Source organism: Anabas testudineus, chromosome 13 (genome assembly GCF_900324465.2).
Source record: "Anabas testudineus chromosome 13, fAnaTes1.2, whole genome shotgun sequence".
NCBI lineage: Eukaryota > Metazoa > Chordata > Actinopteri > Anabantiformes > Anabantidae > Anabas > Anabas testudineus.
In genome coordinates, this window is record NC_046622.1 from 24,757,043 (window position 1) to 24,783,154 (window position 26,112).

General features: G+C 39.3%; 1 protein-coding gene across 1 annotated transcript in view; it reads right to left on the minus strand.

The window, feature by feature from the left end:
* bcas3 (BCAS3 microtubule associated cell migration factor) overlaps positions 1–26,112 on the minus strand; it is a 281,126-nt gene that overhangs the window by 31,109 nt on the left and 223,905 nt on the right. The gene's annotated exons all lie outside the window — the stretch shown is intronic.

Consider the following 26,112-nt stretch of genomic DNA (forward strand, 5'->3'; position numbering starts at 1 on the left):
ACTAAGTGTGTGAGTGCTAGCTAGCTGGAAGGGAAGGTTTGTGGTGCATGGTTAGTGTTAATGGAGATGTAAGCTCGCAGGATTAGCACCACTATGAAGGTATGTGTGTGTGTGCATGTGTGTGTGTGTGTTCTTGACAGGCTGGGCCTTCTTTCATTACATTAAGGCCAGTGTTTCTAAATCATTTACTCCCTTCGCAGTCTCAGTGGTGTCGGCTAAGTGTTAGTAATCCCCATCAATATTGGGGTCTGCCTCAAGGCACTGTATGCAGTTAATTGCAGACAGGTCCACACACACACACACACACACACACACACACACACACACACACACACACGCCACTAAGATAGTTGGTGCCCTGTCAGATTACACAGCAGAAATGCTTTTCTCACACTTAGGCACACACTCTAACAATAAGCTGTGGCGTGCAGAGGTCTATGTCGGCACCATGTCATCTTGCTTTTTAAGTTTCCTTAATCCATAAAATGTATTACTAAGTCAATTGAATTTCCCACATCCACCAATAGTTTTAAGTTAGCATTGGCACTATGATTAAACAATGATAATTGTTTAATTCTAATGAAATTAATTACATGCATTATGGTAAGTATGTAAAGGCTAGTGCTTTTGAAGCTTAGGTCACTCTAAATATGACTGCCTGTGCTGCATTTATTTTGTTTCATAAAATTCACAGCCATTTAGACACCCATGTTCACATGGTTTGTCATATAGCTGGACTGGAATAATCTGCTTCCAATGGACCCCACAATCACATTTTTCAAGTTTGGTGTCAAACAACTGCAGCCCTCAGTTCTAACCAATTCACTGCCAACTTTAAGCCAGGAGTTACCCCACAGCACCAGTGTAAATCACTAATGGTCATGTGAATGAATGGGGGCCATTCCCTGCAACTAGTTTCCACCATCCGCTGTAAACCAGACTCAATTAAATTCTATTTAAGCTTATTTATATAACGCCAAATCATAACAGAGTTATCTCAAGTTACTTCACAAAATAATGTATAAATTCATAGAGAGAACCCAACAATCCCGCCTGAGCAAGCTTTAGGCAACAGTGGAGAGGATAAACATCCTTTAATGGAAGAAACCTTCAGCAATACCAGGCTCCGGGTGGGCAGCAATCTGCCTGTTGGGGAGTGGACAGTAGAGAGAGAAGATGCCTTCATTACTGTATATTGTCATAGAGTGGTTTACTTGTGTACTACAGCCCTGGGTGATGACGGCACAGCACATACTGTAAATGCTCAAGTTTGCACACATATCAGGCAAACACACGTAGACTACGTGTGTGGGCTTATGTGTTTTTGTGGGCTTATTATGCAGTTGTTTTTATTATGTGGTGTGTAAATACACAGTGTGGGCACCTGAGAGGAGACAAACAATGAAAGGGCCTGTACAAACATACACAGCATCACATCAACCCTTACAGAACTGTGCAATGTCTTCCAGCTCATCCTAGGGGATGACAATATGTCAAAGGCTGGAGATATATCTGCTTTTAACTACTGTACAGAGGATACTGACATGGCGCCTCTACATTGCCACCAGTGATTTGGACGATTGTTTGTGCATGCCATCAGAAAGTAACGCTATGGATTCATAAGATGCAGTCGCGCATCAAACTACTATCAATATAATGATAAGTGTGAAAAAAATATATCAAGTTTTCCCACAACTACCTGGACCTACATACCATTTGACATCATGTCACCACTGCCCCTTCATGGCATATTTTTTAAATCCCCCAGACACATACAAAGTACAAAAAATAGTATGTGAACAACGACGCTGTCATTTCCTCATGGATATGTGTTGCCAAGCATCAAATTTGTCACAATCTTGAAATTACTACTACACTTTCTCCTCCCTGCTATCCTTTCCCTTCATTTTCCTTGACAGCCAACCAAAAGTCTTTAACGATCACCGAAGATGCAGACCTTCTATCTGCTATTGCATCTTTTGAAAGAATTTAAGTTATGTCATGTCATGGACATGCTATAGAGACACTTGCTGGGATTTTACTGCACTTCTTGAGCTCCATGGCTTGGTTTGTGCTCTGACATGCACTGTTAACTATTGGAACTTATATAGGCAGGTGTATGCCTTTCCAAATCATGTCCAATCAACTGAATTTCCCACAGGTAGACTCCATATATGCTGTAAAAACATCTCAAGAATGATTAGTGGAAACAGGATGCACCTAAGTTCAACTTTATAATAATACATTTTGTAGAATTTTAACAAAAAGAATGAATTTAATCTATTTTGGAATAAGTCTGTAACATAACAAAATGTGGAAAAAGTTAAGCGCTGTAAATACTTTCTGGATGCACTGTAGACATCATGACAAACAGATGTTGTTCTAAAGGGCACAAAAATGTCTTCTGGCCAAAAAAGATCCCAAATGAAGACCATTATAATCAGTGCAACAGTGTGGCACAGTTTAGTAATGACATCTGCACTGCTGAGGCCACATTTTTAGACAGAGTTATACAGTAGTCCTCACCAACAAAGAAAAGGTGATTGGACTGGAAACCATCTAATCATCCATGTATGCATCTACTGAATCTATGTGTTACTTAGAAAACCTTTGTACAATATTTAAGATAGCCTTTGTTAAGAAAGACCATCACTTATTCAATCTGCTATTTTACACAGTAGCAAGGGAGCAAAGTAATTCAATATGGTGATAAAAAGCAGCTGACATTGATTAGGGAACTTAATGTATCAACATGCTTGTTTTGACAATGACAGAGTAAACCAGGCGCTGGTACTTTTTAACTATTTAAACCCATCTGTAAAGAGCCTCATGCCAAAGTCAGCAGGCTACCGGCGATTTTGGCAGGGTTTGTTCTAGCTGTAGATGTCTTTTGATGGTTCTGCTGCACTAATGAATGTTGTAGGAAAAGAGGGCGTGGAGGTGAAAAGAGAAGGGAAATTAAAGTTACCTTGAAAATGACCTCTCTCTGGTCCTGGTGTTGGTTTCCAGAGGGCATTAATAATGAGCTGAAGCAAGCACTGATTAGAGGAAGGTCATATTTTTAACACTAAGCAGAACCCTGAAAGGGTGTGTTTGCTGACAAATGAGCAGGCGTGTACTGACAGCCTGTATGTGTGACCTATATTTGTACAAGTGTGGCATATGTATGATCCTTTTGAGTGTAGCGTGTTTTTGTGCACATGCACAGTGACATTTATTTCATGTCAAGATATATGAATTGGATATATGGTTGGCAGTACCACTGCCAATTCACAGCCACGTACCACAAGCCTCTCCCTCACCCGTTTGATGCTTATAATACCAGTTTAAAAACACGTATTTGTCAAGGATGGCCAAGCCAGCACTACTGAATGAAGTGTCTAATAACACAAGAAAATGACGCCACAATCCATTTTCTTGTCTTCCTCCAGAGTCTCCCTGCAGCAGACTCCTCAGTCCCTAAAATGACCAGTTGGTTTCCAGTTGGTTAAATGCAGTTATTTCGGATATTTTGCACAAATGTACTAATTAGCAAAATTAATTGAAAAATTAAAACACAATTACATTAGAATTCAATGTGCAAATTTAAATCCAACTAAATAAAACTTTTTCTGAGCTATTGTGCAGTTCCTGTGAGTGTAAACCAAAGCTACACCAGCAAAACCAACTAGCCAGTTTGTGAACCAAAGAAGGCCAAGTATGTCAGAATCCAAGTGTTTGCAATCCAACGTGAAAGTTTCTCTCTCTGTGGATGGGTTCATGTGTTTGCATGGACTGTCTGCAGTACCAATGCATCGACTGTGCATCTGTCAGAAAAGGCAACTAGGTGATTGAAAGAGCGTATGTACTGCTTATTTCGAAGACCTGACAATGTCTGAAATAACTCCACATATTGTTTTATTTCTTTCACAGTTTCAGGTTTCAGTTTCACACACACACAGACACACAAACACAAAACTGATGAAGTAGAAAAATCCCTTCTTTTCCGGGGGGACATGCCTGTTGTACAGTGAGTGTACTGTCTGGTGCCAGGAGTGTGTCAGGATGCTGTGGTCAAGGCTAAAGGAAGTGGAACACGACCTTTAATGATGATGTAGATTTATGTTGTTTTTTTTTTATAACACCATAATGCTTTGTAAAATAATTATTCATAGTAAAAATATAATTGCAATTTAATTCTATATTATTATAGATTTAGAGAATCAACAAAAATTATTTTGTACAGTGTGTCAGGATTAAACTAGCTAGCAAGAATGTTCATCTTGTGGACTACCTCTCTTACTTACCTCTACTTACTTACTTATTAGTGGCTTTCACCTACCTGTTCTAATATTTATGCTTCAAAGTGTTGTGGTACCACAAACAAAGACTGCAGGTGAGTGTGAAAGCTTAGTTTTCATTGTGGAAAGTCATGTTGGAACCAGTTGATCAGCTTGTTTAGAGCTGCACTGGCTGCATATTGCCAAATTTTTCAGTCTGAATATTTGAATATTTGAATATATGAATATATGAATATATGCCATTATTTTATGAATCTAAAAGTTACAAAGCCTAAATATTATTTAAACTCTGTGTTTTACTTTTATCTGTAGATGATATCATACTAACAACCATATCATCAATAACAACAAGATATAACTAATCTAATCAATTTGTTATACTCTTATTTGAAATGTTACATACATGTAATACATTTCTAAAACTATAACTCAGAGAAACAAACAGTCATTGTCATTATTTTCCCAGATTCAGAGTCATCACTGAACTGGTCCAAAGCATCTTTCATCTGGTCAGAAACGTGGCGCCCACATAACTAAAACTCCCTTCTGGGTGCTAGACATTGTTTTCCATCAAACCAAAACAAAGATTGGGGAGTGTACACTTCACGGTGTTAGCATGGCCAGCTAATTGATTTCAGGCTGGATCGTGTTGCTGTGTAATGGAGCAGGCTAACGTGATGATGAAGCTGGGATGGTCATGGTGATGACTTTCACAGGGACTCCGGACTCATTTGTTTGTTTGACAGGCTGCAGGGGTGTGTGCGCGCTCGCCTGTTTCTCCATTTGCCATAAAGGATATGGATTAAGCTATAGAGATGACAGATGATCTGTTTACAAGAGAATGTTTGCTTTCTGCACGATATTTAATTACAGGGTTTGTGTGTGTCACCGCCTGTGTATATATATGCATGTGTGTGAGAATGAGGGAGTGTGTATATGCCTAGTCATCTGTGTGTTACACACTGTGTGTGAAAGGGTCACAGGACTTTATCAATCACCCAGAATTTGCTCACTTCCTTCTGTCTGTCTGTCTGTCGCCTGCCTCGATCTCAACCCTCCTTTTTTTTTGTAAAGTCATCCAATCCAAATCTAAACTGGTTCTGTCCACTGTTTACTGGAGCACAAATAAATACCTTAGTGTTATTTACAAAACAGACCTACTCATATACAATGCTGCCGTCGCCGTCTGTCTAAACCCAGCTTTGACATGGGGGACCGCGGACCATTTTCCATTGCCTTCATCCCGCCCTGCCTGCCAAAGCTGGACAGAGGTGTCGTGCTGCGTGCTGTGGTGGGCTGTGTGAGCAGTGCTGATGAATACTGTACTGTGTCTGGCTTCCTCTCAGGGGCGTAAACGAAGAGGATTCCCAGCACCAAAGCCACAGCCCTGTGTTCCTGGAAATCCTCCACAATCCTATTTGATCTTAACACCCTGCCTCACCTAATGTGTCCCTAAGCTGGCCTTATCACACCACAGAGAGGGCCAGGGGGGATAGAGTGAGAGATAGATGTACAGTTGTGTTACTAGCTTCTAAAGCACCTCAGACAACTTATGCTCCATCTAACCAGCTGTAATATAAGCAAATGTAGTGCGATCAATCTAGAATAGCAACTACATGCAGCAAGACAAAAATGAGAATGACCGAGTGGCAGAAAAGCAGAGGTGGACTGAGAGATGGAGGGGAGAGGAGGAGACAAACAGCCAGCTGAGGGGGAGAGAAAAGCATTATGAAACAGCCAACCCTACTCCACTAGCCTCTTCATTCTAAGCAAATAAATCCTCCATTATCGTGTCTCTCTCCTGGGTCTAAAAGCAAGCATCTTACAGGGAATTAATCGTACTGGATGGAAGGGAGGGGGGGCCCATTTCATTTCCTTGTCAAGTTTGGGGAGAATTATATTGGAAGCCAACCAGCCACCTGGGAATGGCCTCCTCTCCTCTTTCCTCTCATGTCCTTGTTTTTGCCTCTTCAGAGCCATTTGCCTGCTTTGGCCATTGTAGACTGGGGCTCCTCTCGCTCCTCCTCTCTATATACAGACATCTCTGTGTCCTTGCAGTGTAATCCTATGGCCTGCTTTATGCCTGTTATCATTTTGATTTCAATTGTTGTATACAGTTTACAAGTTGCTTATCTCAGCAAGCAAAGCATGGTTGTGAACCATCAGTCTGGATGTGCAACCCTGGGGTATTGTGTTGAGCACTAATTTACTGTACATCTACTCCTCTGACTGGGCAAATGTTTTCTGACCAATCCACCACCACGCACATCAACATGCATGCATAAAAAAACAATTCTGTTCCCCTAACTAATGACCTGTAAGACCTTCTCCTCTGTTTTCTACCAGTCAACTGACCCTGGGCTTTGGTTTGCACTCAAAGGTAAATGATCAGTCTCACGCACGACTGTATCTGATCTGCATCACAGCAAATATGCAGTTTGCACGTTTTTTGTCAACGTCCCTTGTTGTGTAGCTGGGCTCTGGTTTAATCTGCACTGCTCTGTCAGGGTATGTGCACTTCTCAATGATGGGACAATAACTTTTGAAATGACAGACTGTATGAATATGAATCTGACTAGTTGAAATTAAACAATCTGTGTGTGAATAAGTGTCCAGCTTGAGGCCAGCCAAGCCTCCAAACCAGCACCATAAATTCACCCTCCACTTACCTGCAGTAAAAATGTCAGGAGTGACGATTTTATTGGGACATACACACACACATACACACAGACACACACACACTACATACACACAATCTCACTCTCCTAAACACACACAGACTTTTAACTCCTTGTCTATCTTGCCATCTACCATAACAGTCCAGCAGCTTTACATTGATATTGACAGGACATGTTGGTGGGAGGCGGGGACTCCATGCTAACAGCATTAGTCACATAGATGCTGTCACAGCCACTCTGTCACCTCCATACACATCCATCCCCAGCAAATGGACAATTAAATATAGATGAAAAAGGGGTAATATAAGCAAGAAACTAAATAGCATCTCATTAAAAAAAAACAAAACAAAACCAACCAAACAAACAAAAAACTACATTCAAGTTAGGTTAAATTAACACTCTATAACATAACCTTTTAGAGTGAAGAATTAAAAAAATAGTAATAAAAAAATCGTAAAAAAAAGAAAGTAAAATTAAAATCAGAAAATTATTATTTTTTTTATTTCAATTCAAATCGCTAAAGTATATAACTGTTAAAACACTGTAATGATTAAAAATATCAAATAATTTAAAGTATATATGTATTACAATAATAACTAGTTATTATTTGATATACAGTAACACATATAATTCCATAATTAGTTTGTTATTTCCCTAGATTTTTTTGCAATTCAATAAAATTCAGAAAATGCTTGTCATCTCAGTTTTTTAGTTTTCATCCTCAGACTTTCTAGACCTCTGACCAGTTACACTGGCACTGATGCACCCTGTAAAGGGAGCTGAAGAACAAGCACGGCAAAAACGACACTGAATTTTGAGTATCGGACTGTCACCTAAAAAAAACACAAAACAAAACAAAAGAAACAAACAAAAAAAAAAAGAAAAAGAAAAGAAAAATTGAGATGGACAAAATATTGTCACAATATTTATTAGTAAGGTATTAGAGATTTTATGTGTGTGTGTGTGTGTGTGAGAGAGAGAGAGAGAGAAAAAGAGAGAGATCTTGTGGAGATGGGATGTAACCTGTCAAAGCACACGAGGTTAAAGGATAATATGCATGTTCCCCCCTCCTCCTCCTCAGCATACACATACGAAGACATGAAAGCAAGCAGCAGTAAACAGTGGTGTGTGTGTGTGTGTGTGTATGACACATCTGGGAGTGTAATCAGTGGGCTTCTTTCAAGAGCTGCCAAAGCAAACAGGCCAATAAGGAATCCACTTTACAGACCATCGATCTCCGCTGGCCACAGCCAACACAAACACACACATGCACACAAGCACACACAAACACCACACAGAAAGTGGGATGAACACACAGACACACACACACACACACACATAAAAGAATAGCTAGATTTATATACAGTACAATATTCACCTACACTTACACTGATATAAATGTGCACAAACAGCAGGGAGAAGTGCAACCTCCTGTGAACACACACACATGCAGGATGGAGGATGGTGCTGACACACACACACCCACACATACACTCTCTCTCTGTGTGTCTACTATGTTTCAGTGAAACTGTTGTTCCATGTTGGATGTTTCCTTACAGTATTAGTTTCCCTTACTTTTCCTTTAATGCCATTTCTTTCATTTCTCTTATTACAGATTTTCTTAAATGAGTTTTCCCAGTATCAAATTAGTTGACAGTTGCAAGTTCCAAAATAAAAGAACCTCAATGACATCATTTTCAAAACTTTTTCAGTCACACAAGGTAAAGAGAAAACTCTAAAGAAAGTCAATAACAATGCACAACTTCCCAAACTAAGAAAAAACTAACAAGAAAATTACACAAAAGGTTCTTAAAGAAAACAGTAACGTAAATTCTGTTTGATTTTGTATTTATTGATGTTCAAACTAACTGCTTCTTTGCATTTTGACCCCCTCGCACACACCCACACCTATCCCCCTCCTCCAACCAGACATGAGGAAAAGAAGAGAACAAGAAAACAAATAAACAATGGAAATATTGTTATGGGGAGTCTCTGAATGATTCAGAGCATCCCGCACTGAGCAGCCATTGGCGTCTAAAACACTTCCAGATGACCCGCAGACAATGGAAGCAGAGAAAACAAGGTTGATACGTCATCCATTTACTTTGGGCCACAGTGGTGAACAACAATAAATCCTGGAGGGGCAGCATGCATGTGCGTGCGTGTGTGCACGCACACACACACACACACACACACACACACACACACACACACACACACACACACACACACACACACACATACACATGCACACGCAAGTATGTTTGTTCATGTGCATGTGTAGCAAACTGGAAAAGGAAACTAGATAGATTGACAGCCTCCATTGAGAAAACCAATGAGCTGTGCCTCTCCTGAGACTGGAGCACACACATGCATACATACAGCACAAACAAAAACAGACACACACCAACGCTATCAGCATCCGAGTGAAAGGCAGCTGCTGAGACTCATGGTCTTTACTTGCCTTCAAAGACACTAAATAGACACCCAGCACCATGTAAAAGTGGGTGTGCGTTATTAATAAAATCTAATCTAATAATTATAATATAATAATTGATTCAGAATTAGACAACTCAACTTACATAATGCAGCATTAAAATATGTTTTTGTGAACTCTGGAAACCTCATGTAAAATGTTTTTGCTTGAATTCTTTTTTTTTTTTTCAGGTACTGTGGGGTCTCTTTTCCTCAAAGAGCTGCAAATGCAGACAGATTTCATTTAGTCTGGCTTTCAATGCACTCATTAGTCACCAGTCTGGGTTTAATGTTTTTTTGTGTCCCCTGGTGGTCTGAATGTGTTTCAGAGGGCTGTTCCACTCTGATGAGAATACAGTTTGTGGGGAAAACACTGGATGCTTGGATTTTTGTTTATGGTTCTGTAATAGTTTAATATGAAGTAAACATATTTAATATACTGAAAATTAGTACAAATGTTCCCCAGGGAAGTAGCTTTGGTTATAACATATGTGTCATTTTAACGCGCGTTTAAATAACACTTGTAGTGTAAAGTTAGGACAAAAAAATCTGAAGAAGTGGCACCACAGAAGGCACTGGACAGAAAGAGACAATGAAGAGACAAGAGAAGACAAAAAAAGGCCAACATGGTGAGGTAACCATGAGCAGATGGACCTCGTGTGTGTGTGTGCAGGCAGCTGCAGGAAGGATCCTGCTGAGAAAGAGCAGGACGTCTTGTCATCCACTGTGGCCACAACATCAAGATACACTTGCACGCACGCACACACACACACACATCAAAGAGTGTGTGGCCAGTGCCGTTCCAGAACTGTGGTGGTGTGGGGAGACAAACAACAACATCACATACACACATACTGAGACAAACACACACTCAGATATACACACATTTGCACACCATTCTCTGACTCACTCTCATATATACACACAATAGCACACATGTACAGTATAATCAGCCAAATTCATACATACAAACAGACAGACACACACACACACACACACACGTACACATTCTCAAGTACACATATACATACACACTCACACAGCCCACATAATGGGCCATTTCAGCACCAAGACCACAGCTAATACAGTAAATGACAGGGAAGGAGTGGGAGAGAGCCAAGCTAAATGTGACACTGATTTTCTGTAGTGTGTATATGTGTGTGTTTACTGCCCTGACACTGTGACTCTACAGGCTGGGGCCCAGATGCTGGTGTGGCCGCTATGTTGTTTGGTTCACTGTCCCAAACTACTATGGCACATCCAGACAAACACACACACGCACTCAGTGTAACACACAGAGATACATAGATACACACATGGAGCGTTGTCCTTAAACAACATGGCTGTGGTGTTGGAAACTTTGACCAAAGTGTCAGTGGAAGCATCAAAGCAGTGTAATGAGAGAGCAGAGAAAAACCAGTCAACAAGGCGGCTCACACCAGGCCAAAACAGTTCACTGCAATGGTGGGTTGCTGGGCTGACTGTGTAGCATGATATATGTGTGTTTAGGTGGGAATGATGGGGTGAGGACATTAGACAATTTGTCTTGTATATCCCTAACTACATTTCCAGCTGCAGGAATATAATAGGTCCTACTGAGATGCTTTCTTTTTTGCTTTATTCTTATAGTGATGGCTACCAGCTCCAAAACATTTTATCAGTGTCAGAATCTGAATGTTGGTATTATCTTTTCTTATTTTGCTAGAAATCAGCTATTTTAACAAAACCCTAAAAAGCTCAAACCTGGTTAGCAATACATGGCAGAGAAATCTACATTATACAAGTGAAATCTACCTGTGGAAAGCAGGTTTCTCTGGTTCCCTACCAGTTTTCCAGATTATGTGACCTGCACTAGTCTGAATGTCAGTCCATGTACTTTCTCAAGCAAAGGAAATACTGCAACTAAACTTGTGCTAGATCCGAACACACCCTTTGTTTGTCCTTGCTGCTACCGTTTCACTTTAATTTCTCCTAAATAAGCAAGTGGAACTTTATCTTTGTTTGTAGGACTTTTACACTTTTTGTTCACATTGAACTCTATAAGCAAACTAATTACAAATGAGAGTTATATGTTATATGGATTTAAAGGAACTAACTTGTCAGCTAGAGAGTTTGAGTGGCCTTTCAGTCTGCAGCATAAAGTTGACTTTTCAGTATATGGAGGTCTGACTGTACCTTATGGTAGAAATGTACCACAGAAATGACTTTTTTATAGCTTCTATTCTGGGTTTCTGAAGATTTTTATTGTGAATTTGTGGCAAGTTATCTCAAAAAGTGCGACATATGTTTCTAGGTGTTTGTCTTTTTGCACAGAAAATGCAGTAAAGAGAGAATATTGCAGCAACAGTCTTTTTGTATAATCCGTTCTAAATCAAATGCAACTGGTTCCAGTGAGAACAGACCTCAAAGCTCTGAGTGTTCCAAGTAACACACACACACAAATGGGTGGTACACCACAATGTTGCACACAGTGCAAAACAGTTTACCACCGTTTTCGTGCAGAACATCAGGGAATTGTCTTGCACAGTCTTCAGCGGTAATTTTGCAGACATCTCACCTCAGGAGCCTCCTGTGCCCACAAATGATATACATTATCCTGGAATCAGACTTCTTCTTTTCTTCTAAGTAAGTGGAACTATCATTTTGACCTTATGAAAATAACACCACATAGTGGAAGCAAGTGCTTAGCAACAGCTCTGGTGCAAAGCAAAGACAGTACATAGTTTAGAATTCAGGTCAAATTTGTAGAAAAGTTGACGATGACGAAGTAGTGATTTGACGAAACTGCAAGGTTGTACGGAATTAATGGGGATTGGTTGGGTTTGTGTGAATTGTAGCAGTTGTAACATGCCATATTTCTGGAGGGACTGGTAATTACAACAGGACTTGTATCCATCTATTATATCAATGGACCTTCTCTTTGAGGGTCATGGGGGGTGCTGGAGCCAATCACAGCTGCCAGTGAGCAAGAGGCAGGGCACATGCTGGAAAGACCAATTCTTGCTGTTCCTTCTCTGTAAAGTTTGCATATTCTCACCAGGTACTCCGGGTTTCTTCCAGAAGCTCGCATGTTAGGGTATATTGGTGATTCTAAATTGCCCGTAGGTGAGAATGGTTATTGTTTCTGTAAGTCGGTAATAGAATGGAGACCTGTCCAGGGTGTACCCTGCCTCTTTTCCCATGACAGTTGGTATAGGCTGAGATAGGCTCCAGCACTCTTGCGACCCTTAACAGGACTAGCAGTTAGGGTTAGGGATAATGGAGGGATGGATGGATACACTCACATATGTGCAAGTCACCAGTTAGCCTAACCTAACTCTAGTCTGACTGCATGTCCTTGGATGTGGGAGGAACCTGGAGTAACTGGAAAAATAATACAAAAATAAATGTGATGAGCAGGTTAATTAAGATAAAAATGTATCTAATACATTTGCATGATGCTTTACTGTAACAGACACCTGTGGTTGATCCACTTTGTTATTTAGACAACAAAGAAAAGAAGAAGTGTGGCACAGATGGCCTGAAAGAAGACAAAAATATAATAAAAGTAGCCTATACTGTCATACAGTGCATTGCAATTAGATTACAGAGGACTAGAAAATTGTTAACAATAGTTATTATATGGAATGTATTTGGTTCTATTTAGCAACTGTGTCTTTCAGTATCTATAAAAAATTTTTTTTAACTTAAGACACATAAATACAGCTTATTTTATAGAAATAGAGCCAATGATAAATTATTACACTGAAACCTAAATCTACAAGGTTAATATTTATTAACCTTATAAATATGTATTGTTTGTCAATAGTTAATACTTCCTGTATTTAACATTCTGTGCTACAACAGAGCAGTTAGTATAAATTTGTAAGGAAATACTGCAATTATCATTTTGAAGTAGTGATCTTATACAACCAGGTGACGCCTGCTCAGACTCCTTGCCACAGGCTGCGTATAGAATGATTTATTTGAACAGCAGTTTAAAGAAAGTCAGAAAAATGACTTAGTTTTTTCTTCCTCTTTCCTATATTATTTAAGTAGTGGTAGGTGCTAGGTGGAGTTGTCTGAAACAGCAGGTAGATATGTTCTGGACACTGATAATTACATTCACATATTATTATAGATTGGATTTTATTATATTCTTCACCATAAAAATATATGAATGGGACATCTCAAAACAGATGTGGAAAATGTGTACTAAATATTTATTTATACATATTTATCTTTTCCCATGTATGTGTGTGTATCCAACCACAGTTCCCATAAATCAAATCTCCTGCAGTGAATGTGCCTCCACTCATGCTGTGCAAATTTGTCCAATTAGCCACGGCCCCCAGGGAGTGTGAGCATGTACTCACCCACAAGCAGAAGGAGGCCCCCAGAATCAAGTGTGAAATGGGGCTCTGCCACAGTTTGAGGATTAAGCGACAATAAAATGCATTTCACGGCCTCAGTGCTTTATAAGACTGGCCTCCATAGAGTGCTGGCCAAAACACTGCAGCTGCCCCGCCCCCCTAGTCTCTGCATTCTCCCCCTAAACACACACACACACAAACTGGCACGCACACCCACCCACAGTAAATCCCCACCCTCAGAGAGAGAGAGCTTGAATCAATCAACACCCTCCCCAGTGACTCTCTGGACTGACCAAGACATTTCCATAAATCAAGTTGTACACTTCCTTTTGGCAGGAGATTATCATCTATAGTGAACACACCGTACACCGGTAGACTCAATTGTCCCATATCAATTTGCATATGTTTCCTCATCCTAATGCTTAATATGATCATTTACTGAACTGCTTTTATCTCTGAATATGCTCTTAACACTACAGTAAGATCGGGCTGATTAACCCAACAAAGGCCATATCACACAGCTGTTCCAGGCCAATATTAACCACTGCCATTCCTCACTAATTTATGATCATGACAAATCATCACAAATACACTAGAATTCAAATTTACAACACACATTATATTTCATTCATTCATATCATTCATTCATCATTTATTGTTAATTGTCTGTTTGGTTTTCTAAGTTTTGTTCAGATGAATCCTCTAATTGTGATGACACAGTAAGTTGTGACAACTCCAACGCCATTTGCCATAGAAGGTAATAAATTGATTTGAAGGTTGCTAAGTGACCAATTCCTCTGGATCACCATGTCAAATTAAAGACAGCCAACAATTAAGGCTAGAGCGTTTCTGCGGACAGAGACGCACAAGCTGCATCCACAACAGTCAAAGTGATCATACTTACAGAAGCCCTGCTCTCTGTTGAGTTCTGAGTTTTATGTTGGTGTTAATCTTTATAAAAAAGTTTATTATTAGTCTGTGTTGGAAGGAAGTGGAGAAGGAAGTGGTTGGGTCATGGTTCGCCCCGACCAACAATGGGGAAACAAGAAGTTTCAAAAACATGTGCCAGGCCCATGTAGGACCCCACGCTGGCTGCAGTGATGTAATTGGTATTTCACCTCCCTATGCAGTCAGTGTGAATTGGCCTTAGCCAAACATTACTTTGCTTTCCTTGTTGCATTTTTACAAGCTATTATTGGAACAGACCAGGCAGAAACCTAGTGTGTATATAAGCTTAAATGATCTAAAGCAAAGTATTTAACATGAACTATGGTATTGATTAACTTATGAAACCACCTTTCCCCCCGCGAAGCACTCCAGTCACTGATTTACAGTATGCTTTCACGTTTTACACTCCTATTTTCAACTCAAATTACACACAAGCATATACTTTGTTTCTTATCACTGAGCCTTTTGCTTGTTGCCCTGCCCCTTCCCCTGAGGTCAGCATATGATTGCATTTAGTGCATGTGTGTGTGAGAGCGTGTGAATGATGTGTGTGTTGACGTGGATGCAGACAGTAGTCCTGCAGTGCTGGCCTGGGTTAAGGCTCTTATATGAAGATAATCCAGAATAGCTGGGGGGGTCTTAGCTCACCCTTCCAACACACAGGGTGTCACTGGGTGGGAGGGTGGATAACCAGAGGTGTGAAAGGGACTCCAAAATCTCTCTCTGTGTCTCTCTCTGTTCGTCTATCTAATCAGCACTCTGTAGGACTGTAGGACCCTGTCAATCAGAGTGATCTGAAGCAGGTATTTGACGGGAGTGTGTTTGTCGTTTTGGAAGGAAATAGGAATATATATAAGTAAGCACGGCCATAACAAGGAAAAAAATGTATGCAAGAAACAACAAACAACAAAAAGAGGAAAAAACATTGAACAAAGAACTGAAATGAAGAATAAAAAAAGTGGAATGACACAACAAATATGTTAAATCAAAGACTTAAAAAACAAACACAGAGAAGATTCAATGGACATGGACATTTATTCAACTACAACAGGAAGGAGAGGATAAAGATTAGCTTGACAGAATGAAAAAGAAAGAGAAAGAGAAAGAAAGCTGGAAGGAAAGAAAGAAGGATGAAGGGAAAACAGCAACCAAATATCAGATGTTTACTTCAGTAAAAACAGCGGGAAGAAAGAAAAGCTAAAAAACACTATGTCCAAATCTCTTGTCTCTGTTTGTTGATGAAAAATGGTTCTCTCTCTCTCTCTCTCTCTCTCTGTTTGCATGTATGTGTGTGATTTGACAGATCTGGTGGGGGCGAGATAAATCGGCCTAAACCTGGTGCTAATGTCTTGGTGGGGGTGTGGGAGAGATTAATAAGAACCTGCTCCAAAAGGCTTTAGATGGCCTGCTAAGATTCTTAACCCAGATAACCTCCCCTGGCGCCGCCGGGAATCCAAAATGTCTCTGAATATCAACTCAATCACTCCCAAGTTTTATTTTCCACTGCATAATCAATGAGACCCTCTGGGACTTTTGAGATTACATTGTTACAGTGTCCAAAATCTGAGAATGCAGTTCAGCTCAATAATAAATAACTGTAAATTATTGTATACAGTAAATTGAGTGAAAACACATCCATCCGTATACTATATACACTACATACTACATAAACATAGTATAATTAAACCTCAAGGAAATGCAGAACAAAACTTTAATAGGCAGTCACCTTCCTACCAGTCTTGGTGTAGTGTATTTAAATGTATTCGCTTAACAGTTTGTTACCACTCTCACTGAGTGAGTTCTAATGCAGTGTTAACATGCATTCTGTACCATTGCTATTTTTACTTGCTTGAAAAGCACATAAGAGCATGCTATCATCACATCTTAGGAGGAGAGAAAAACAAATGCCTTCTTGTGACCTGTTTTATCTAGAGAGATTGTCATTGCAAACCTTTTAGGATGGAGGTCGATGTAGGTGGCTAGTGGCACAATACTGCACAATCAATTACAAAAACAAAGCTTTTAAGCATGACCACCATCCTTTCTATGGCGTTCCCTAAAGTAAGCCTAGTTTTATTTGCCTAAATTAAATTAGACCATGTTTGCCACAGCATTAGTTCAATCCCCAGCAAGAAAACCTATCATAGCTAATTACTATTAGTCTATTAGTCTACAAGCACGCAAAATTAAAAATCTCAAGGTGAATGGCACCTGGTGATCTCTACACCACACAGCAAATGACCTTAACAATTCTTTTTAGCTCAGTGGTCCCATGATGCTGGAATGAGATACCTTGCTCTACATGCTCAACAGCCTCACTCCCAATATTCAAAGAAATTGTACAAATGGTAAATGGTCTGCACTTATCTAGCGCTTTTCTACCTAACTGGTACTCAGTTGTGTGCTACAAGACATAATTCCTTCTGGATCTTAATGAAAGTACCCTAATAATAACAACAACAACAACAACAACAACAACAACAACAACAATAATAATAATAATAATAATAATAATAATAATAATAATAATAATAATAATAATAATATATTAATAACGTATAGCAGCTGCACTTTTATGATGATGAAAGCTATATTTTATATATTTTTATATAAAATCTCGCTTTAACCAGCACTTCTTTTATGTGCCACTATTCCAGTCTTTTCAATCCTATTATCATTTGATCTCACCATGTGCTGATTTCACTAAGACATTCATTAACGTTTCATCTAATCCCATTTTATGTTAAGTACCTATCACGGGATAAGTGTAATTTCGTTGTGTCCTGTGTTGTGATGGCAGGATAGGCCTCGACCTCATCAGTGCTGGGTGGGATTGAGACGCAAATCTGGATCATTACTGATTCACAACAGCTTGCTGCCCACGTCCTCTGGTAAGGAGCGATAATCTTTGTTTTTGGCTCTTTAATGTTGTTTTTGCTCTGTGCCTGCACACTGGTTTGACAAATAAAGGCTCAAACAAAACTTTGAAAAAGCAAATATCACCAGTAGATATTCTGGGAAATTACTTGAAGTTCAAGAAATTTTGGAGTCATTAACCGGAAATTCAATAATACAATAGTTATGGAATCAGGCAAAACTGGATGTTATGTACCATATCAGATACAATGTACTGAATTGTATTAAAGAATTATGCAGTTTTATACAACTTTTCAGAAGACTGATACTTTACTAAGTTTCACATCTTACACTATCTTTGCTTCATGCTATGTCCACTGATCCTTTTACTGCGGACGTTGTTTTTCTCCTTGTACCACCAGCTATTTTGATGCTGATTCATTATGTCAGTCCAGTCAAGCTTTAAGGATGCAGTGTTGGTGATATAGTACTGGTTGATATGGCTTATGTGTTTTGGTTGCCCCCTAATGAGAGATCAAAGCACTAAGGTCTTGACCTTGCGAGGAGGCACTTGGAGAGGAGCTTTAAATCTCTGCACTTCCCATAGACTCCCCCGCTCTCATGCTTTTCTCTCTAATATACAAATACATCATAGAGACACACACATACTTAAACATCAGAAACTATGTCCTTATGAGTGTTTCTGGTCAGTGTGCTGGTGGAAAGGTTATTCCACTGTACATTACCATAGGAAAAAGACAAACTATTTCATTTACACATTTTTATTTATTTATAAAGGATATATATGCATGTTTCTGTTTTTAAAACCCCAGTCTGTGGAACCTGGCCCACACACATTTATGCATTGCCTGATGTATGTGTGAGGTTCAGTCTCGATGCATTGTTCATCTCAGTCAGATTAACGTCAAGGACAGGGACATAATGTAAAGTTTTCAGTTTTCTCTAAAATGATTAAAACAGGAAATGAAGGAATTTTGAAGTTATTATGACAAGATATGAGCTCTCAGAGTGTTTTTCAGTTAGTATAATAAAGTACAGTGCCTATAAAAAGTATTCACCCCCTTGGATGTTTCATCCTTTTATTGACATTATAAATCAATCTTGGTCAATAAAAGTTGACGACTTTAACAAAAAGAGTCAGAAAATTACCTCATTAATGTCAAAGGTTTTCTAATATTGAAAACTGGCACTAAGACTTTACCAGGTTTACATGTAGAAAAGAAATTCAGCATAAACTTGTCTGGCATTCCTTTCCTTCCCTTGTCATTTTTATACACCAGTGTCATGATGTTTTCTGTGGCCGTGTGGCAAAGAGACATCAAGACTTCACATATTACAATATCCTGCCTACAGGACGGGGATCGATGAGAATGCCAGCACTTAGAGAGCAGAAACAGACAGTGTATTGTGAAGGGACTGTCAAACTGCTGACAACATTGTGAGTAAACACACATAGGACTATTCATGGCTGTGCACAAGCATCATCACACACCTACTTGAGGATGCACTCTCACACACATTATTATGTACACACACACACACACACACACACACACACACACACACACACACACCTATAACATGCAGACACATCAACTGGAGGCAGGCCCTTGGCTTGAGGAGGTGTTATATTTCAGTAATGTGATGGAGTTTGATCCAGGGTGTCCAGTGTCCCACAGAGCTGCTGTTTTATTAGCACAAAGAGCACTCAGGGGCTCTCCAGTTCAAACCAACACACACACACACACACACACACACACACACACACACACACACACACACACACACACACACACACACACACACACATTTACATACATGCTTGTCTGTAGAGTACAATAACTACAATGGGCTCTATTGTCTATACATGCAAAGAGTGTGTGTTGTGTTATGTGACTTTAAAATACAAGCAGAGGCTTTCAATTGGAGATCACCATCAAGGATTGATGCCGCTAGGCTTTTATCAAAGCCACATACTGCTAGGATCTTTTTCTTGATTTAATGCTGACACTACATCAAACGTCCTGCCCCCTTTAGCTTGACATGTTGACTTACATAGTACTGTAAGTCAGTGATAGTGTTTTAAGCAGATATAAATGCAAGGATGGTTCAGAATGACATACAGTACACCAAGCCAGAATCTGTGGCAATGTCCTACAATCTCTATGATCTTTCCTTAACAGAAACCACTGGTGTGCACAATTGTAGAAGGAAAGAATGTTTTGAAATGTACATTGAACATAAGAAAAAATACGTGGGGCTTTACAGAATGAACCAATATCAATGGGCAGTCTTTGGGAAAAGGTGTACATGAAGTAGTGATGGCTACTTTTACACACGTGCACAAAATAGTTGGTACCCTTCCATTAAAGAAAGAAAAACCCACAAAGGTCACTGAAATAACTTGTTGGGCTTAAAGAGTGACTGATGGTGTGATCTGACTCCAGTGCACCTTGAGCTTGACCTGATTTTACCTCTAATCTCTATGGAAGTTGTTCTAGGTTCTTTAGTTATCATTTCTTTCTTTCTTTCTTTCTTTCTTTCTTTCTTTCTTTCTTTCTGTCTCTCTAATTTGTCATCAATTTCCTCTTATGGCCACGTCCTGGTAGGTAGGCTACAATCCCATGGACCTTAAACTTCTGTTGAACCACAACTCAAAAGCTATTTAGTACATTTTTATTTATTACCAAACCAAATCATAAATAAATAAATAAATGATTTCTCACCACATTTCATGGAGCTCCTGAGCCACTTGAACCTTGAATCTTTGCCATTGTTGTCTGGTCAAAATTAAAATCGATATTGCAGTTTGCTGAACACCAATATTGGTGCTTTATAAAACCATCAACATTTAATGTTCATCACTGCTGAGATAAATCATGTAAGAGTCTATTTTGCTCCTTGGATTTCTGTAACAATCTGATATGCAGGCCTGTAATGTCTGTGTTTCACAGCCTTTTCCATCCTGACAAAAATGAACTCCAGGAAAAAACATATTATATTCATAATTTAAAATATTCTTGGACTAATTGCTACTGATTGTCAAAATGCATTGATTATGTAGAAAATGACCATATGGGTTAAAAGCACTGATACAGGATCCACTTCTGCTTCAGGAGGGGGCTAGTTAAGTCACTACTATTCCCCTGACTACATCCAGAAAGAAAGGTCAATGAGAAATTTGAACAACTTCATTCGAGTCTATATATATATATATTTACACAAATATATATAGTATATACTGTATATATATATATAATCAATATGAGCTTACTATGCTCTTTTAGAGCAAACACTATCAGGGGAGCATCACTAGCTGTGGTATTGACAGAGAAAGGAGGGTCCGGATAATGCATAGACTATGACTGCAGAGTGGATCATATTAGCACATCTTATTGATGTGGCTTCTAACAGATATCATGTTCATACACACCATGATGTGTGGAAATGGTCCATAAACTGGTGATGTAGCTAAGAGCTCACACCTAATAGCATAATTGTGTGATTATATACAACATGAAATGAATGCATTACAAGAATCATCATTAAACTATTTAACACTCATGGTGTACACATAGACAAAACAAAATATGTTTTCTTGTCCCAAGAAAGCCTGGCTGTTGGTTTAGATGGGTTATCAGCCTCTCGTGTTGACCTGCTATATCTGTGATTTTGTGTTTATCGTCTCTATCTTTGGTAACTAAATAACTTCCAATGAAAGCACTTTCTGGCCAACATTAACATACAAACTGGTAAAAAAAGGACAAAGTATGACATTGTGATTACGCTACCATATTAAACATTTACTCAGAATGGCTACTTACGCTATGTTATGTGTGTTACTAATTTTATTATTTTGTAAAAAGAAGAATTAAATCTTCTGCAGAACTCTAACTGACACATATTGGCTTAAGCTCTAACCATATGTAGTTTCCAGTCTAACAGCCATTATCAATTGCCAATTCTGGGGCCCTGGGGAAATAATGACCTGACGTTATACCTTGACCTTGCATTAGTGTACACATCCTAAAACACAACATTTTAATAGTATTTTGCATTGGAATACAGTTACAAAATAGTTACAGCACATTTTTCTGTGGTGTTGTTTTGTTGTAATTTAACTGACCAACATTACTGCAAATTAGCAGTAAATATGCAGAATTTAAAAACGATATGAATTCACCTGACTAAAATAACATGCTGAGCAGAGAAGAAACAATAGGTAACACAAGACCTGGCTTGATGTTTGTGTCATTTGACTTGATATTGATATGTCATGGTGTATACACCCAAACAAATAGGCATTATATTGGCATTATAAACAGTCTGTTCAAAATTACACATCAACCACTGACAAAACAAACACACAGAAATACAAAAGAGAAACAATGTGTTTACACTGTGGCTACATTTTTGGCTAAGCAGGCACAGTCAAGAAGGTTTAACATGGTAATACTACTTGTGCTTGACTACTGTCTTCTGCAAAACATGTACAAGCACATGCTTGGTTAAGAAAAACACTATGTTCATTCTAGAAAAAACTCTGACTTAGAGAGGCAATTGCACAATGAAAGTAAATGCTGTTTCTAAAAAAATAAATAAATAAATAGCACCAAACATGGGATTTTATATGATGAAAATTTTGAGGATTATAAATTTGAGCTAATACCAAGATTAGCCTGTTTGTATCACACTGGCCTGGACATTTATAATGTTTTGCTTTTGGCTGTGCTAGTGTGTGGGGCTAACCTCGGACCATCCAGCAATAATCTGCTGGATGTTGAGAAAGCCCAGTGATGACATGAGCCATGAACTGGCAGTGATACACCATGTCAGCAAACACAGCCCCATGTATAACCCTTTCCAAGGGTCAATTTCCAAGCTCTCCGGACTGCTAGGATGACTGGCATATATGGCAGCTACCTGACCCCTTCCCCATCCCCATACCCTACCACACACACCTCTCTCCACCCTGACGCACACAGAGACAAGCTTCCCCAGCGCCCGACACTTTAGACTGATTGGGCTAGCAACTGCAACAGCTGGCTGGGGATTAAGGCATGGCCAGATTCAGTGTGTATGTATTTCTGTGTGTGTGTGTGTTGTTGTGAAGGGACTGGCTGGTCCCTCTGGCACCTGTCGCCTAAACCCAATCCCTGCCCTCTAAAGCTGGGTGGATGAGCAGAGCCTGGTCCTCCTCTGGGACCCTGTACTCCTGCACCAAAGCAGAGCTGGTCTGATGAGTTCGGTGGGGTAGCAGGGGCATTCTGGGGGCAACTGGGGTGTATGTGTGTGTGTGTGAATGCGTGTGGGTGGGTGGGGCCAAAAAAGGGGTAAAATGAGAGCGTGAGCGTTGGGGTATGAATGGTGTGTTGATGTGGGGAATATACCTTCTCTCCAAAGCATAACAACACACTGAAAGAAGCTAATGATAGACACATTTAAATTCAAATGTGAAAATGCCATCATCGGCATCCTTTGGAAAGATCACGATGAATGCAAAAAAGCTTGTGTGGATCAGTGTGCTATTAATGGTACTTATGACACATGAGGGTGAAAAGGGTCTGACAATTTTACCCGATCATCTGCAAACCAACGTCAACAGATATACTGAAATATTGGCAAAGAAACACACACACACCCATCAGAGGCTTATTCTGGTGAGAGGGGGCAGTACTTAGCTCTCAGCACCCTGCCTTCAACTTGATGACTCTATTTACTGCAGACACACACACACACACACACACACACACACACACACACACACACACCCTCCACAAATCTTCATCTGCTCTATGTAGATAGGTACAGTGCCTATAAAAAGTAGTCACCTTCTTGGATGTGTTATCCTTTTATTAACATTATAAATCAGTCATGGTCAATAAAAGTTGGCGACTTTGACAAAAAAAAATAAATTGAAAAATATCTCATTAATGTCAAAGTGAACATCCCCTAGAGTTCAGTGAAATCCATCATCAATTAATGATAGAAATATGGCCCATGTCTAAAACTGCCTAGAACAGGCCATTCAATGACTACTCTGAGGGAGTTACAAGCTTCAGCAACTGAGATACAAGAGACTGTACATACAACAACTGTTGACCGGTTCTTCACCAGTCAAAGCTTTATGGAGAGAGTGGCAAGGTGAAAACCACTGTTGAAGAAAACTCATGTTAAATCTCGACTTTTGTTCTATTGAACATTTTATGTTCAATAGAACTGTATCTTGAGATGTTCTATATTATTGTTTTATCGTAAAAAAGTGTTACCTCACGGCTAGTTTAACTACTGCCATGTTCCATCATCCAGTCCATCATCGAGTTGAATAGCTTTTCCTATCATTGCTATGCTGACGACACACAGCTCTTCCTGTCTTTTCCACCAGATGACTACACTCTTGGACTTTGCTGTTAATTTACTTAAAAACTTCAACAGTATTTCTATAATCCTCTAATGCAGTTTTAGGAGAGTACTTTACAATATTTTTGTGCAATGCATCTTGGGAGCATAAGCAACTGTAGTGAGCCCACATGCTTGACTGAACAATCCAGTTTGAATTTTCACCCATCTTCATCCTTCAGATTAGTAGGTAAGTGGCTTTTGTTTTTGCTTGTTAGCATTAGCAAACTGCATAACATTTCCAAGCAAGTTATACAAGACTGGAGATGTGCACAAGTGTACGCTCTTTTACTGAGTGTAATGTAGTTTAATAGTAAGAAGAGTTATGAAATAAAATGACTTAATGAAACGCTCATGCAATTGTATGTAGTGTATACATTATATACTGTACTTCATTTAACAATAAAAATCTGTGAATATACCTCTTTAAGAAAAGGTGCAAATAAACAGTAATGAATTGATAAATCTTTGACCAGTATTTAACTGTTACAGTAAACAATAACAGCTTTTTGCTGTCTTTACAAAAACTGTACCAAACACTGTTCATTTTACAGTACAATTATGGCAACTGTGTTCTCACTTATTTACTGTTTTTTAACAGTGACCTATCCTGCTGTTGCTCTGCTAACATGCTACTCAGTCTGTGTTAGAGTGTTCTCATAGTACAGCTATTGGTTGGGATAATCCGCTGCGTATGAATACGTGTGCATGTTTGTGTACTGTATGTGTGTGTGCGATGTCGGGTCTTTTCTGGCCCTGGGCAGCTCAGTGTGATGGAAAACAGATCCAGTCTCTGCTTCTTCTCACCAAGCGCTCACAACATCCTCAAACCAGAAACACACACACACACACACACACACACACACACACACACACACACACACAGGTAAGCAGGAAAACACAATGCACCACATGTGTCTCCAGTCCTGTCAGGCTCTTTGACCAAGGTTAGATTGCGTTACACCACAGAGGAGGAAAACTCACTTCTAACAAAACGTCTGGCTGTGGCATCCAGAGGAATAGTCATTAAGTGAAAAAGGATAACTCAGAAAAGATAAAACATTCCCACGTTTGACACACACACACACACACACACACACATACACGCACACACACAGGAATTTTATAAGATTGACAGGAGTGCTAGGCAAAGCTGTAAAAGAAACACGGGGGCTTTTTCATAGCAGGGTTGCTCTGAACACACTGGTACAATAATATCAGAGCATAGCTTTAAATGTCACAAGTCCAGTTTTCAGTCTGAGAAAATAACATTAGGGTAGGAAGTAATATTAGCTCCTGTGAATTGCACAGGCGAGAGGAATCTCGGCAAAATGTTAAAGGAGGACCATGACTCACACAGACTCTTAAAGCCAGACTCCTAAGGTGAAAAGAGGTTTTAGAATGACAGATTTTTTTTTTCTGGGGGGGGTACAAGAATGACTATAACATATATATTTTTTATAATCATACAGCTACTTTTTTTAAATTACCTTGGCATTGGTGGAAAAAAAATCTTTTAGTTCAGGTAATGCTGAATTAACAAACTGTGAAAGGCAAGATTCTAGGCCATGCCCACACTGTTACAGGAGAAAATCTGGTGAAATAGAATCATTCTTGTAAATATTCAGAAAAACCTAGTAAAATGATTAAATTAAGGTAAAGTACCTAATCTAAATGTACGGTAAATTCACATTTTAACACACTTTAAAAGCATTTTGCTAAATACATGAACTAAAAAAACATTTAGCCTAAAATTAAAGGATCTTTTTCCCCATCGACTTGTACTGCACATTAAAGATCAGAATTCATCTGTCCAACCATCACTTAATGGTTTTCTTAAGATTTAACAGAACAGGCAGCCAGACAGAATGTGATGAATTTGCCTTATCGGGACTTCAAAGTCTTTTTCAGCTTTTTGCAGAAGAGTGTGAGAGAAAAGTAGCTGGGATTTCTAGCAAAGTGTTGCCGCGATGCCTCCGCTTGATATGAACACACATGTCTGAGTCATTTTGCCGGCCCTGAGAGTTCACCACTTGAAGGAAATGATTTACTTGTCCAAATCCTCCCTCTTGTTTGATCCCATGGGGAGCTTGAGTAAAAGTG